Source organism: Rattus rattus, chromosome 1 (genome assembly GCF_011064425.1).
Source record: "Rattus rattus isolate New Zealand chromosome 1, Rrattus_CSIRO_v1, whole genome shotgun sequence".
Taxonomy (NCBI): Eukaryota; Metazoa; Chordata; class Mammalia; order Rodentia; family Muridae; genus Rattus; species Rattus rattus.
The window spans coordinates 237,020,291-237,037,621 of record NC_046154.1 but is presented as its reverse complement, the minus strand read 5'-3'; the positions used below and the strand labels follow the sequence as shown (position 1 = coordinate 237,037,621).

Below are 17,331 nucleotides of genomic sequence, written 5' to 3'. Positions count from 1 at the left end.
GGGTCTTCAGGTTCATTCCACTGATTACCAGCCTATGTTGGATCCTCTACTCTGTAAAATTGGTCTCCAAGCTCCAGACTCATTGCTGTCTGATTTTCTTAAGTGAACATAGCCACTAAGCAGTTTTGTTTCAGGATTCTTTCTATACGTGTCCTTGTGTTTTTATTTCATTTCTAGTAAATAACTTTATTTCAGGAAAAAAGAATGTGAGCTGAATTAAATAAAATATATTTATGGGATACTCACAACAACACAAGTAATATGCAGGTGTGGTCAAATTTTTGTTTATTTAAATGAATGACAGCTTGACAGAGACTACGAATTGAGATCTTTTCTCAGAAATTTGTTTTATAAATCCTATAATTTTAAAGACAATAGAAACAATTAACCCATTGTTCAGACAGGAAATAATGCCTCATTATTTATAGTAGCTGTGTGAACTATCTGCTATAATACAGAAAGTCTGGTAGAAACAGCACTGAAGCAAGAACACACTGACTCCAGCTACAGTGTTCTTTGCTCTTCCAAATCATGACAATCTCTCATTCACACAATCTCTCCTCCTTCAGTATTCAAAGCTGGTCCCAGAATCCTCTACAGATATCAAATTCCCTAGATGTTCAAGTCTATTATATAAAGTTGTATAATATTAGCATTCAATTTATGTATATCTTCTTATGTAATTTAAATTATATCAAGATTCATAATGCTAAATGCCACACAAATGCCATTTAAATAATTGTTATACTATACTGTTTATGAATGGTAACAAAGGAAAATTTTTAACTTGTCAATTATGGGCATAACCTTTTCCAATAACTTCCGTCCATAGTTCATTCTGAAATTCCCCCAAACAGATGTCCAACAGTACTTAAATATAAATAATTCTTAAAATACAGTTCCATATTGAGTTCCATATTGCTTCCTAGAAGCAAAGAGAAATTTCAATAAAAATTATTTTAGATAGTTTTAACGTGTCTTAGGTTAAGAATACTCTATAATCAAAGCAAAGATAGCATCAGTAAAGTAAAATAAGATCCTTTATAGACTACCACATAAATAGAGTGCATAAATATCATTCATGGATCACAATACAAATCTATATTTTTAAACATCAGATATTTGAAAAGCCAAGTTATCCAACCTGAACATTGTGGGTTGGACTGTCTTCACTCTATCCAAGACCTCAGACACACAGCAAGACATTTACAGTGGCCCAGGAGAAGGTAGGATTGAGATCAGCTGCATAGAAGGACTGTCCAATGATATATTTAGACCTAAAGAAGGATGACCCCATAAGCATAATATTATACCTGACTTTCATAAAGAGTCATCAGAACACCAGTAGGACACGTACCTTTGCTTGAATAAATAAATAGGGATTTAAAAATCACTGTGACACAAGTAGGGGCTTAAGTCAAACTGATCCAGAGTAATCTCTGCCCACTCATGTACCTGCAGTTTAAGAACAATATGTCTAAAAAGCCTGTCTTGTTTCTTTACTTTTCAGAAATGTCATCAATAGCACTCAGCTCCTAAAGCTGTGGATAGGGTTGAATGAACTAACTCTTCTAGGAATATTAGGAAGGAAATGTCCAATGAATTGTGGTACTTTGAATGCTATATTTTTCTATATTCTCACTCTGTTCCCTTAACCAAATCAATAAAATAAATATAAGAGAAAAAAATCAAAGATATCAATTACAATTGCCAAAGGCACCCAAAGGGAATGACATCACTGAAAAGCTGTCAATTAAATCCTTAACAACAGGGAACAGAAGGATAGTTCTCAACTGTGCAGACCAACACAGTCTGCAGGCAGATACCTCAGCCCATAATGAAATGTCAAAAGCTAGTTAATATAAAAAGGCACAGAAAGGCATGTAGCCTGCTGGCAGCAGATACATTTTAAGGGCAGAAATGTAGCAGATTATTGAAGATACATGTGAGAAGAAGTCAGAACCACAAAATCATTATCTAACAACTGTTCCTCTCACCTAGAAAAACACAAGACAGTTTCTGTAGAGCCTGCAAAATACCAGGACATTGAAGACACAAAACTTGACTTGGGTATAAGAAACTGAACTCCAAGTTCAAATGTGAGAACAGAAAGCAGATTTCTTCTGGAACATTACAGTGAGTTCTGAAGCCCACAGAGCTGGGTCCTGAATTGGTGACTGGCAGTGAAGAGAGATTAAGAAAGACAAATGTAACTGGATGCTGGCAGGAGGGGGGCTGTGCATTCGGATGGAGACATGGCAGCCACCAGGTCTAGTTGAGTCATTTATACATAAGGAAATAGACTCGCTAATCTCAGTAGAAGGTCTCTGCACCCACAGTAATGACAACAGGATTCTCATGTCCTGATTACAACCTTAACCTCTATTTTCATTCTCTGCATTTTCTTCTTTTTATTTGCTTACTCAATGGATAGTTATTAATTCTTTCTTGCAAGCTAGAGATATAAGTGTGAGTGAGATCCTAACAAGAACTTCCCACCTCCTGTGTCCTTCTGGACACCCAAAGCTGTGCACCCCAGAACAGTCTTTTGACTTCACAGCTGTTTGCTTCTCTTTATGTCTCCTTGGTACAGATCTTCTCATTTCTCAGTTGCCAACGACCAGCAACCCCTACACCGTCCTTGTGTCTTGGCTTCAATGCCTCAGCCTTTAGAAAGCTATTTTTGAATTTTACTTCTCCAACCCCAGGGGTCGTTCCTGAGACATGTCTTCCCACATTTTGGCCTACACTTCAGTACTTAAAGGTTTATCTAAGGACCCTCCCTGAGCTGGTTCCCACTCACTGTCACACCCATTTCAGAGCAGTCCCTCTCCACGCAGTTCACACTGGCCTCCTTTCATTTCTCTAATGCACCCCCTTTTCTGAGGCCTCAGATTACCTACTCTCATGTTTTTATATCTTCTTCCTCACTTGTGTCCTTTACACTGGCTTACCTGTCTGTTCTCAGCTTAAATGTCACTTCCTTAGAAAGTGCTTCATTGAATCCAGTGTGAAGGTATCTGGCTCTCCTGTTACTTCAAAGATACTTTTGTATCCAAAGCACTTTACCACATTTTAATTCCATATGGCATTTTATTATTTCATCCCTGTGCCCCATGAATTTTATTAAGCACATATTGTATAACATAAACAATTTCAAAAGTAGGCATAATTATAACAAACAAATTAATGATCACTTTGAGCAAACACTGGTGTATATGTAATAGTAGAAATTAAAAGTAACAGGAAAGAGAATGATATTTTAGTGCTAACTAGGGAGATATAAAGAGAGCTATCGGACAAAACATCATGAGCAAACTGTTTAGGGACTAGGATGAGTTAGAATATTCAGAGAACAAAAGGAGGTCCAGTGTTTCTGAACCCATGGAAGGCAAAAGAGCAGGGAAAGGGGAGAAAATGAGGCTGCAGGGGTGATCAACCTAAAGTCAAGTCACACAAGACCATGACAGCAGTCCTGAGAGCACTGGGAGAACTCCAGTGGGCTATCTTGAACTTTCACTGCATGAACATTTCAGAGATGCCAGATATGAAACTATTTCAAGAGCTCAGAAGAGAGAAAAAGGTATCCAAGTATAAATTATGATATAACAAGGAAGATTTTGAGATGATATTTTTTAGGCTTTTCTGGAGAGAGAGAGGGAGAGAGAGAGAGAGAGAGAGAGAGAGAGAGAGAGAGAGAGAGAGAGAGGAGGGGGAGTTAGGTTTAGTGTGGATTGAGTGTGATATATGAGAAATAAGAAATACTTGATCCAAGAAGCTGAGTAAATTATTGAACTGTATTCAACTGGAGGCTATGGAAGGCAGAGTCCTTTAAGGGAAGGAAGAAGGTGGGCATATTGATACCATTTGTGCCGTAAGACCAAATTGCCCACTAGATTTCTGGGTGTATTTATTTTGTTCAGGCCCCAGAGAACAAGTTTGAATTGCATATACATGTTTGAAAGTCACAGACATGCAGATATAGAATATTAATTCTTGAAATAAGGGAGGTCCTGGAACAAAGGAAGGAATGGGAAAAAAACATAGGAGTTAAGATAGAATTCCATGATGTTATGACACATACATACAACTAACCTGCTAGATATAAGCAAAGGCAATGAAGAGTGGCCAGGAAAATATGAGGGAAAAGATTATTAAGTTCAAGAAATGGATCCACAGCTAGAAGATGCTCCTATTAGGTAACAAAGTATATAACACAGTCACACTGAATAATTCTAGGAGTATTTATTTGTAACATGTTTGTATATGCAGGGCCTGGGATATCAGAAGGGTTGATACTGAAACTCTCTGCTCAGAGGGTAGAGTTTAGTTAAGGAGCAACACAAAGCTGACCTTCCTTTCTTCCACAAATCTCCTATAGTTGTTATTATTCACTACATCCACACAGAATGGGGGTGTTTAAATACATTGAAAGAGAACAAACATGGAGAAAGGCCAAGAGGGAACCCAAGGATTCCTACAAGATAATAGGTGTTAACTTAAGTTTGAATGCCAATTGGGATTGATTCCATAAATGGAGACAGATGTTGAAAATAAGGAGGCTAAATATTAAGAATGAGTTATTCTAAAGTATCGGAGGTAAAGGATCCAAAGATCAGAACAAATGCTTTGATTCAGACAGAAGAGAGGGAGGTCATCTATCATTACAGAAGGGAAGGCAGGTGAAAAAGGAGGGTTGGGAGACTAAATATTAGAAGTAGTTGAGATGCCTTATTTCACCTAATATTATAGTAAAGTGTGAGACCAAAAGGTTAGTTAATAGGGAGGAGTTTCAGAAATGAAAGGAGATTGAGCCTGGTCATCACAGATAAGAAGAAACTAAATTTAGTGTAGATATGTAGGATAAAAAATATTTGTGTATCACATGATGTAGAGAGAATAAAGTGTGTAGAAGAGAGAATAAACTTCAGATTAAATGACATCATTCTTTGGAAGTCAGGGGATAGAGCCAATAAGTAGCAATTGAAGAGATAAGGGAACACAGTGGGATGCGTGAAATTATGATTTTAGAGATATGGTAAATGCTGGAGATAGCAAAGTGTACAGGATCACCAATAAGTAGGTGGTTGAGGAAGAAATTTTCAGAGCTAGAGACCAAAGGGTTGAAAGGTCAATGTTACGAAGGTTGTGTCTTCGTAGATGCTGAACTAGTCAAATATGACTTCAGGCAGAGAGTAGGTTAAGGTGAAGTAAACCAGATGCTCGAGTTATAAACAATTAATTATTATTAAAATAATAACCAGCATGTATGTGACACTTAGAGTACTTCATGTGGTACTTTATTTCATCTCCACATCTACCCTATCTTTAGAATAAAGATAAAGGGTGAGTCTCAAAGACATTAATTAATATTTGCTCCTCTCACACTAGTAAATGATGGAGTCTAAATCCAACGCAAGCAAACTGAGTTCAGTCTGCTTCCCTAAACATGGGATTCCCTGACTTCTCTACAAAACAAAAATAATGATAGATGTAATTAAAGCCAACACTTTGGAAGCATTTCTTCTACACCAAGTCTTCTGAGTAATAAAGTCTAATGATGTGCTTTAAAGCAGCTGGGGCTTTTGAAGTGGAAACAGGAAAGGGAATAACCCTTTGACCCTCAGGTCCTAAGTTATCTGAGATGTTGGAGATGAAAGAACCACTGAGGAGGGGAAGATCTACAGCAGGGGACTGAAAGTCTCCATTTAGGTCAAGTGGATGACAGACCCATTCCAAGAAAGTCTGAAACATAGTGAGGGCTATTCTTGGATTACCATGAACTCCAAAGAGGAGCAAGGCTTTCCTAAGGTAAGGAAAGAAGAAGAGAGTCAATTTTGGAAAATCTCAGTAAAAAAAAAAAATTCATTGACAGCCTTGGCATCTGTTGGAGACCAATGGGGAAATAATGAGAGTCATCACTGTGAATGGAGAAGACCTAGCAGTCAGGGAACATTGGTAATGAAAATTTTGTAAACAGAGAGCTTTCTTGGAAATAGTGAGAATCAAAGATCTTGGTACTGATGAGATAGAGTCACATTTTGGGGACAGACTATGGGTCTGGCCCATTGTACAACTGAGCTAGCTCATAAAAAATGTTTTATGAATTATTATAACCCAGTGCTCAGCAGAGTTCCCAGCACACGGGTGGGTACCTGTATGTTTCACAAAGGAACCAAGGTCCAGCATTCTCATTATGAATGAAGAGTCTCATTTCATCATAAACTATTGGGTACACTCATACATACCCAGTAGGTTTGATGGGATTACCTAAATCCATATGCCCTTCGGCACATTCTCATCAATGCACCTACTTTCTATTTCTTGAATGTTCCTACTCTAATCTCAGCTTATGCTTCACATGTTGCATACTTTCTCACCCCTCAAAGATCTCCTTAAACATCAGCTTCAGCTCCTACCTATATCCTTGGCCAACACATTCCAGCCTCTGTCTTCCTGTTTTATTTTATTTTCTTCATTGAAGTCCACAACAATCACTTGTTAGCTTCTTCATGTCTATACTTCTTGTGTGTTCTCTCCCCATATTTGTGGAGACAAAAATTCACTGTGTGCCTTATCTTCATGCCCTGGCATTTAAGTTAGAGAATGAAGTAGATATAATAAAAGGAATTAGTGACTAATAAAAAATAGCTAACATTGTCTAGCATGAAGTCCATATCAGACAAGCCTCCATATTTCATGAATATCCATCTCTCTACAGCCTCGCACCATTGCAGTCTCCATGGCCTCAAGCTAGCTCATCCCTGCACATCTGCAGCTAACTGTGTGGTTTCAGTGGCTGGCTGGAGCTGAACGTCTCACAAGGGGAGGAAGCAAATATTTGGCAGGCTCATTTGCCAAAAGAGTCATTGCTCCTGATTAAAAAGCAATTAATTATGGGAATCGAGAATTGAAAATGGCTTTCTTGTCCCTGGACCACCCTTTTCTGAATGACTTGGGCCGCCCAGGGCAAGTCAGGACATAAAAGTAAAATCAAGCCATGTGCACTGAAGCCACACCGAAGGTTTGACAATAAAAGCTGATGAGAAGGAAAGGTCACAGATAAGGTGACCTGAGTGCAGAAGATTCTAAAGAACGTGCCTTTGAACTTGTAATGGAGTGAAGGAAGAAAAGACTCTTATAATTAAAAGAAGTCATACTAATTAAAACACAACTGAGCCTGCATTAAAGAAAGATAAGATTTACTGCACTGGGAATACCGAAGGAGGCCAGGCAGAGCGCCGTCAAGGGATGAAGCAACTGAGATAAGCCTCTTCCAACTCTGAGTAGAGGGGATGAGGTTGAAAACAAAGTGGGCTTTGGCTCTGCCACCCTGTCAGTGTGAACTTCATCTTCCTGTCAGTGTGAACTTTGGCTCTTACTCAAATGATTCTTCACCTAGCCATGGCAAAAGCCTTCGAAGCTCTAGAAAATAACTTGTTTGATTACATTGCTCAGCCACTGGAAGATTCCTTTGCTTTCCCCCATTTAAAAAACAAAACAAAACAAAAACATGTATTGCCATCTCCTTTAAACTGAGCTAAGTTACAAGTTCACAGCTGCATATTAGGTTTGTTTTAATAACTTACAAAATGTAGAGGTGTGTTCCACAGGTATTCAGATAGTTTCCAACTTCCTGGACACTTCATGAATGAGGAATATTAAGCTCGAGAATGCTGAATGATCCTGTGGGGATGGGAGAGGAGGTTAACCGATGTCAGGGCAAACAGCTGAAAATGCAGGTATGGAGTCCGTATACCTTGTTTAAACCTCCTCTTCTATTCACTCGCTAGCTACGTCTTAAGGTTTGAATGTGAGTTTCCGCCAGAGGCTCATTGTTTGAATGTTTGGTCCCCAGCAGGTAGTTCTCCTTTCAAAGGTTTGGAAACCTTTAGGAGGTGGTCTTAAATGTGTCTATAGTGAGGGGCTTTAATATATAGCCCAGGCTTGCTCTGGCTCTCCCTCTATATCCAGATCATCACAGGTGTGAGCAAGCGGCTTCCAGCTGCTGCCACCACAGCTATGAGTCTCTACCATGGCTATACTTCCCTGGCCATGGTGGACTCCAATCCTTCAAAGAGGGACCCACAATAGATTCTTTCTCCTTCATGTTGTGTCTTTTAGCTGTTACATCACAGCAATGAGAGACTAGTGTACAACGTGACAGAGAAGCTAACTGCATTGATAAAGGCTATCCTCTCCATGAAAGCTTACATTCTTGTCTGTAACATAGTGCAATTTCTCTAAGTGCCATGGACACGATCACACACCGGTACTGACAAAACTCCGTGCAAGTAGAGCAAAGAGACACGCGTCAAGTCACTAATGCCAGTTAGTAAAGTGGCAACCATCATTCTCTTACAAAAAGTAATGACAGTCTGAGAGAAAGGTATGAGGGAGAAATAAGGAAGAATCTCTCCCTCACCTCCTAGCGTGATGAAGAATAAGAAGCGTAGTTCATGATATAGACTGTATTGCAAATGCTCTTGGCTTTGTTTCCTCTGTCCCCTCTATGGCTATAAGCAGATGATCTTCTGTGTGTAGGCAAGTGGTATTCTAAAACAATTGCTTCTCCTATGTGTAGAATTGATGGAACCTTTTAACACATTGCATGCCATGGCACACACAGCAAAATTGGGATGCACCCGAGCTTGCTGTGGTCTAGCACAGGAACTTGTGTTTTGTAAATGATGACAGATGCTTGGGTTTTTGTGCCATGTCCCTCCCTAGAGTTTGTAATGACCAGTGGGCTCTAACATTGTTTCCAACGGTAGCCATGAGTAGCGTGACAAAGTAAGAGTATGTCTCTGTCACCTACTAAAACAGGGTATGAGCTAGATCTGGCTTATTGCCTGTTTACCAATCACTGGCCTAATACAATAAATTCAATAAACATTATTCTTAGCCATCCATTAAATCAGCAAATATTTGCCAGCTCCCCTCTACATCCTGGGTCCCATCCTGGGTTTGAAGTTTCCTGTTGAGGAAAAGGACTTAGTCCCTATGTTCAGTAAGCTTACACTGCTTCTTAAATGTGTAGATAGAAAACATGAAGGGAATGAACATTTTGACAATCAGAAACTTGTGTTTTCTGACACAAAGCTTCACATTCTAAGATTGCTGATAAACTGTAAGAAATGAGAAACAAATGACCTGAGCAAGGAGAAATGAATTTCTTCTTAAATAGATTCTATAGCTGTGCACAGTTTTGTGCACATATTAATCAGTTTACTGAGAACACATTGGCTTTAATATCTCAGTAAGGATTTTGGGTTGTCATGGAGACTGTTAAATAGCATTTTCTTCTAACCACTCTACCACCACCCTTCAAGTTGATATAATGATAATTGGCAGACTAATTGGCATGAGTAATTTTTCTTTGGCAATATTAAATCAATGTGTTCAAGCTATAAATCACAAATGGAACAAAATGTATTGGAAAATAGGAAAATTTCCTAGTACTATGTCTTAACCTCGATTCTCCTCTGCCCAAAAAAGTCTGGGACAAAGACTTGCAGGGAGATTATATTTGAAAATGACTCTAAAGAACAAGGCTTGTGAAAGTGAAATAGAATAAACAGATATACTATTAAACTGAAGCCCCTCTGTACAACCAGGGCTTAGGGGTCTTCTGACAAGTCTTCCAAAATGTGCCATGGGATGTCTACCTAAAGAATCAATGATGGACACCTCCCTTTATTTGTCAAGGATCATTCTGGGAAATGCTGCCCCTTTTGAATTTCTATCTGTATTAGAAGAGCAGAGAAACACCAAAACGAAAAAGCAAGTATTTTCATAGAGAGTGCCCAAGGCTAGGTACTCTTGATTTTCTTTTTATGGTAACTATTTATTGAAGCAATGGCTAGGATAGAAATATGAATCGAGAAATTATAATGTGGTATAGCAGTGATGTCCAACCTATCTAGAGATAATGTCTATTTATGCATTGCAGCCCACAGGTGTACCAAAGAGAGTTCTGTGTCTCTATGAGGCAAATGTCGAGCCATCAGCCTACCAGGAAATCTCACCTATGCCTTCTTCTATAGTTATAGTGATGAAAGGAGTTCTGTTTTGTGTGCACTTGATAACACCTGGGGAGACTTATTTTTCATAGGAATCTTATGATGGAGTTAAGAAATGAATTATCCTCCCATTCTTTCTACAGAAAGGAAATCAGGCTTAGATAAGGCAAGAAAAATTGGCTTAACAATCACAGCCCAGCAGAACCAGCTGCTGTGATGGAAATGGATACTCATTGTCCCCCACAGGACCCCTTGAGCCATGGAGTACAGTACTCCGGAACAGCAGTCTTTGTTTTATTTACTTTAAACACTGAATTGTAAAGGACAAGTCAGCTGTTGTTACTTTAATGTGAATTTTGTAATTGTACTCCAAATATTTTTCATTGTTGAAGTGCTGTGAAAAAAAAATGTGTTGACAGGGCATTCTTCTTTTCATACTTAGTCCTAAATTAAACACTTCTCCTGCATTCTTGTTATCACCTGATTGCGTTCCAGTCTTAACTGTAAGAACATATCCAGAAATAGTGCAGAATAACTAATGGGGGTTGAACTAGCAACCATTTTCATAGGAACGAGGCAGGCACAAAGACTGACTTCTCCTTCCCCCAACCCCCTCACTCTCTTGTTTTCAGTCTGCCCCTGATCACAAGACTATTCTGTGATTCCATGCTTGAAGTGAAAATTTCCTAAAGCTTAGAGGAGGCATCCTGTGAAACAATGTATAAGGTGTGATTTGTGTAAGGAGAGAGTGGGAAAATAATTAGTGGGAGATCTGAGAGACTCAAAGTCTTCTGAGCCTGGAGTCCAGGACTTTTTGCTTCCTCTCTTTCCACTTCCTGTTTCAACTGCAGTAAGCATGTCAAGTCCAAATACATTCAATAAATGATTCACGAGTTATGAACCTAGAGTACAATTGTTATTTAAATATTTATGTGTTGTTTGGCAAGAAAGAGGCATTTTAAATATAAAGACAGTAGTAGATCATCTCTCCTGAATTGTTAGAGGATGGGGCATCGCATGTTCATGTATTTTTCAGAAAACCCGAGCTTAGTGTAAGCTTGAAAGCCTGAGATTTCTAAAGCCCTGCCCACTATTACTTGGGAAATGCCTGAAAGAATTCTCCCCTTTTGCAAACATAATATTTCAAATATGTTTATTCTTTCATCCATCTTTTCACTCGTTCAGTCATTTGTTCTTGCAACAAATGTAAAATGAATACTTTCCTCAGGTCAGTCTCTGAAAATTCTAAAACGCAAGGTCACTTCCAGGGCAGGGCATCTCCACAGAATTCTAATGTGGGTCATTCATATCATTTTTAGATTGCCCAGGACTTAGGTTTATACACAAAACTGGTGTGCCTCATTTTAGCGATATATTTAAATGTAAGCATCAAGTTTCATCATTGCAATGCCTTCAAATTTTAAAAATTCGTAGTGAGACATTTAGAGTACTTTCTTTACTTAGTCCTTGGAGCTCCCTCTGTGTTTCAGATCTTCAGAATATCTCAGCTCAGATCAACAGTATCTTAAGGACTCACTGGCCAAATATGGCTCTTGACTTTTACGTTGTACACCACAATTCCAGTGCAAAATAATATTAATGATTAATTTCCTCTTCCCTCGATAGGAATGAACACTTAAATATTTTATTTTCATGTGTCTGCTTGTTATGCATTTCCATTTGCCTTTTACTCTCAGGCAGCGCAGGTCCCTGCATTACTGTTACAAACCTCCTCATTTCGAGCATATGTCAATGAAGCCAATCAAAATGACAAAACTGATTTAATACAGTTTAAAAAAATACTGTACACAAACCCTAAAGTTGAATTAGGCAATTTGTGAATAAAACACATAGGGTTAGTACAGAAATTCCTACTGGAGCTTTGACTTCCCAGCCCCTGCCACTCTAGTAATTACTCCTTGATTGGCAGTTCTCTGCATGGATGGGTACCTAGTAGCCACAGCTCAAGTATGTGGGAAAGGTAGCAAGGTACGTCTCTTTCTGTGCCTGAAGTGCATCTGCCTTGTCAAGCTGTGGAAGTGATGCTCACGCTCATGCAAGTTTGAGAATCAGGGTTAAGTCTCCAACTCCTATATACATGAATTTGAGAAGAGTAAGTGGTAATTTAGCCATTGATATGAATAATGTTTGTAGTTAATAGGTTTTATGATATAATTCTCACATACAAATATTATTGTATCCTTTTAAAATGTGCCTCCTTCTTTCCTTGCTATTTTCTTTATGCTCCTGAAAGTGTTTTTCTGCTTTCATAACATATATATATAACATATATATTCAATATATATATATATAACATATAAAAGAAAATTTACATCTTGTTTTTCCATTCACCATACCTTACCCTTCTTTTTCTTAATGCTCAATATTGATGAAGAAACAAAAAACCATCTATTTCCATCTATCTGTTTTGTGAAAAACAATATCATAACCTGTATTAGTGGACATATGCATCCCTTTTCTAGTGCTGGTATAATAAATTACCCAAAGTTTTTATAATTTAAACAGCACAAGTTAACCTTACAATTCTAAAAGTCAGGAGCTCCAGAGGCATCTTGTAGGCTAAAATTAAGGTGCAAATAGGTCTTGGATCTTTCTGGAGGCTGAGATGGAGGATCTGTTTCCCAAGTCAACTTCTCCAGGAGGCCCATGGGTCTCCTGAGACCATCATAAAACACAGGTATTTATATTAGGATTCATAACAGCAAAATGACAGTTATGAATTAGCAACAAAAGTGGTTTTAATGTTGGGATTTATCACAACATAAGGAACTGTATTAAGGGGTGGCAGCATTAGGAAGATTGAGAACCACTGCCTTACAACAACCTGGAATGGTAAAAGGCAAAGCTTTACTTCATAAAATGGGATGGAGAAAACCATGGAAGGAAGAGGACATGGTCACACCCTGTGCTAGGTGAAGGTCACTTTTGGTAGGACATACAGACAAGTAGATACATTTACAGATGCCACACTCCCATTTCTTCTTTGAGCAGATCTAAAAATCAGAATGTGTCAATAGCCCAATGTTTGTAGGGCATATATATCTAGCAGTACTGCTAATATCATGTCTGTCTATGGGTAAAGTCTTATGTTTTATGCATATCCGCTATTAATAATAAACAACAAACTCTAGCCAACCGTGTGAGGGGGAAAACCCAGTGGCCTTTTGATTCCTCTGGAACAAAAAGTGACAGTGATAAACAGCTGGCTTCAGAAGAGAGGACAAGTGACAGACAACCAAACTAATGTAAAAAGTAATTAATTCAAATAGAGATTTTTCTAACAATTCTATTCACAGATTTTATTGTGTACTTTCTTGCCATTTAAGTGAATATTCATTTCTCAGAATTATGTATTTATGATTTGCATGTTTTGGCTAGAAAACTATGTTTGCTTATTTGTTTATTTTGAGACAGGGTCTCAAGTAGCCCTGGTTGGGCTGAAACTTGATGTGTAGCTGAGAATAACTTCAAAAGTTTTTATTTTGTTTTTCGATTATTGTCATCATTGTTTCTTTACATTCATATGTATGTGTGTTCATAGATATGGGTATGTGGGTAGCAGTGCATGTGCACACTTGTGCATGATTTTATGGACAGCAGAGGTCTTCATTTGGTGTCTGCCTCAGTCTCTCGCCATCTGTCTTCTGAGATAGGATTTCTCACTGAACCTGGAACTTGCTAATTCATCTAGTCTTGTTAGAGAAGAAGTCCAGGAATCCTTCTTTTGTCTCTTCAGTGCTTGGATTACAGGAAGCCATACTCTGACTCTCTTGTACATGGATACACAAAATCAAACTCTGGTCATCATGCTTGGATGGTGAGCTCTTTATCAATTGAGCTATCCCTCAAATCTTAGACAGTATTTTCAGGGCAGCATCAAATCAATGGTTTCTATTGCTTTCTTTTTCAGCACTGGAAATATAGCATCAAGCCTTTCATATGCAGGCACACACACACAGCTGATATATGCACAGTCCATGTCTTCTGATTTTCTCTGTCCCTTGACTATGGTCATTACAGATGGGTATGGACATTCCCAGATTTGTGGTGCAGTGGCCCAAGGCTTCCTCTATCCTGGACAAGTACTCTATCAATGGTACCCCCAATGGTTTTACAAAGTCACCAAATGAAACAATGCAATATCTGACATGTCTATTACATTCATATTTTACGACATCCCTAAAAAGTTAAGAAAAATTTCATGTACTCCCAACTGAAGGATAAGCCAGAACTTTTCTACAGTGAATGGTAGTTACCACTAAGTGATTATATAGTTTAGAAGTCAGTCCATGTGAAATGTTCATTACAGTTAAGATAGAGAGGAAGAAGAGAGCGAGGGGCTCAACATAGTGTCTGTACTTCCAAGTGGTATATTCAGCAACATCCTCATTCACACGGCAAACACCGAAGAAAACTTGGGACATATGAGTGACCACTGCTGAGAAGTGTCACCCTTTCCTTACCAGCTGTACAAAGTTCCTTTTTCAAACACCTTGGACCTCATTACCTCATATTTCTCTAATACATGTAGTGTTAATAACAGCTTCTTGAAGTATCTCCATTGTGCTGTATTTGCATTGCCTTTTAATTTTTTATATATGTTTAATCAATTACTTATATTGCAGTCCCTGTTTAACTTGTCCTATTTTTCACAGAAGAACTTATTCCTTTGGTGATGCTATGGCAGAATATATCTTCCAGAAATAATGTTAAGTGTTAAGGATTAAGGATGAAAAAGAAAGAAGCTGTAACTTCTAGAAATTATGCTAAGTGTTGAGCGTTCAATATGAAAAGGACAGAGGTTCTCTGCCCCATGATGCCAACAAGCTAAAGAAAAATAGACGGCAAGTTCTTCGGATGTTGTATCTGAGGCCATGCTACAAGTTAAAAGGCAAAGGTAACTATGCACAGCAGTGATCCAGGGAGAAGACTGACCAATCCCAACTGAGAGAAACAAGGTGCTCGATGATAATAGGTATTTCTTGACCAAAGAATGAGATTTTAGGACTGGAAGAGCTTGAAGGGGCTCGAGACCCCTTATGAACAACAATGCCAAGCAACCAGAGCTTCCAGGGACTAAGCCACTACCCAAAGACTCTACATGGACTGACCCTGGGCTCTGACCTCATAGGTAGCAATGAATAGCCTAGTAAGAGCACCAGAGGAAGGGGAAGCCCTGGGTCCTGCCAAGGCTGGACCCTCAGTGAACGTGATTGTTGGGGGGAGGGCAGCAATGGGGGGAGGATGGAGAGGGGAAGCCCATATAGAAGGGGAGGGGGAGGGACTAGGGGGATGTTGGCCCGGAAACCGGGACGGGGAATAACAATCGAAATGTAAATAAGAAATACTCAAGTTAATAAAGATAAAAAAAAGAAAAAGAAAAGAAAAGAAGGTTAGGTGGAATAACTAGAAAGACCAAAACCTTGAAAACATGAAAGTCCTCAGAATGATAAGCCAAAGCGAGTGGTTCAACCAAGTCAAAACAAGAGCTGAGGCAGGATGAGACAGGTGAGCCCTTCGATGGCATGAGAAGTTGGACTATGTCTTCCCACAGGCAGGGTAGTCATAAAGTCAATTTGCTCAGGAAATGACATATTCATCTCTGCATTTGTGACATTTGTGACATATGGCACCTTATTCATGCCACTGTGGTCAGCCTCGTGCATTGCATACTTTTTCTACTCCTTTCAGGACACGTAGGCAGATGTTCCAATGAGAGGCATTTAAATCCTGTCTGTTCAGTCAGTACCTTTACTGACAATCACATCACTTTATTCTCTGAGAAAGCTCGTTCAAAAGGTTGATGTTTTGCTCTTTGGTGGGTCTCATAGTGAGCCCTGAGTTGAGGATCTTAAGCCATGCACGGTGGAATGAAAGTGCACGTGACTGTGGCATGAAGTCCATTTTCTAATACTCATTTCACTGATCTGCAAAGGGCTATCCCAGCTCACTTCCTCAGAGTGGTAGCTTACTAGAATGTTAACCATGTCTGTACAATCCATGGTATTGAGTTTGTGTTCCATGCTGGAGTTTAGACCCCTCCAATGCATGGTTCCTATGAATGGGCACTTGTACTGTATGTATGGTACTATATAGTGTTGGCTGTCTAGTACAAGCTTATCTTTCTTTTATTTTGACTTACATCCTCAGTGTCCATTTCATACTACAGAGTTCTTATGAAAAACAGAAGTTCTGGGGCAAACGGTACATGAAGTCATTGATGAAGTCACCCTTTGATGTAGTCTGGGTTTGCTATGTCTAAATCATGAAAAAGAAAATTCAAATCTAGGTAGGGTGGTATGCAGATGTTCACAAGGTTAAAAATAATGCTGCTTTGGACTGCAATCAAATGTGTCCACCTAGGTCCATTTAAACAGACAAATCCCAGTTTGCCCAAAAAGCTCAAAGCTTGGCAACCTATACTGTATTCTCTGCTTCTACAAGTTTTAACACTGTTAAAAAATAAATCATGAGTGGAGTGTTTGTCCTTCTGTGTCTACCATCATCTAGCCTCATCCATGCCATCATAAACACCTCTTTAAGGCTACATAATATGTGTATGTATGTCTTCCTGTGTATGCAACATTAAAAAATCTGATCATAGATTGAAAGAGCATTTGGACTGTTTTATAGTTTTGGCTGCTATTAATTCTGTAATGAATATAGAGGTGGAGTTACAAATGAAAATCTACAAAATTGTAAATAAATCTCACAATTTCACAAGGCAGACATACTTATTTTTTATCATTTAGTGTGTGTGTGTGTGTGTGTGTGTGTGTGTGTGTGTGTGTGTGTGTGTGCATGCACACTAGAGGAACTATATCCACTGTGTTGGGGTGAAGGTCACTTTCATTCCACCATGACGTTCCTGTGGCTTGTACTCTGGCAATCAGTCATGGTGGTGAGCCATTTTACCAGCACCAGATTACGCCATTTTAAGCTGAAAAGAAGATTGTCTTTGCGACCATTCACTCCTTTTTACACTGGCCAGTAGTCCATTAAACATCTGTGACTATCTCACCTCAAAAGCTTGACTCTGGAACAGACTCAAGGCTCACCATTTAACCCACATTGTTCCATCATCACTATAAAAATTCTTTGTTATTTAAGGGAAGACCTACCACCCACCTTAGAAAGATAAAAACAATTCAAGGATTCATGTTACTAACTTAATAAAATTTTAAGTCTAACTAAAATAAAAACTTGCTCATCCAGTAATGTAAGACAGTTTCTTGTCAATGCAAGATAGTTTCCCATATAAGTATTCACTTTCTAGAAAGAAATACAT

At 38.7% G+C, this 17,331-nt stretch overlaps 1 long non-coding RNA gene across 1 annotated transcript in view; it reads right to left on the bottom strand.

Annotated features, from left to right (window-relative positions):
• Positions 1–1,149: 1,149 nt before the first annotated feature.
• LOC116912065 overlaps positions 1,150–17,331 on the bottom strand; it is a 113,460-nt gene continuing 97,278 nt past the window's right edge. The window contains exons 3-4 of the long non-coding RNA XR_004389419.1: positions 7,590–7,686; positions 1,150–1,277 (exon numbers count right to left, since the gene is read on the bottom strand). This is a non-coding gene — a long non-coding RNA (uncharacterized LOC116912065). The remainder of the gene's footprint in view (positions 1,278–7,589; positions 7,687–17,331) is intronic.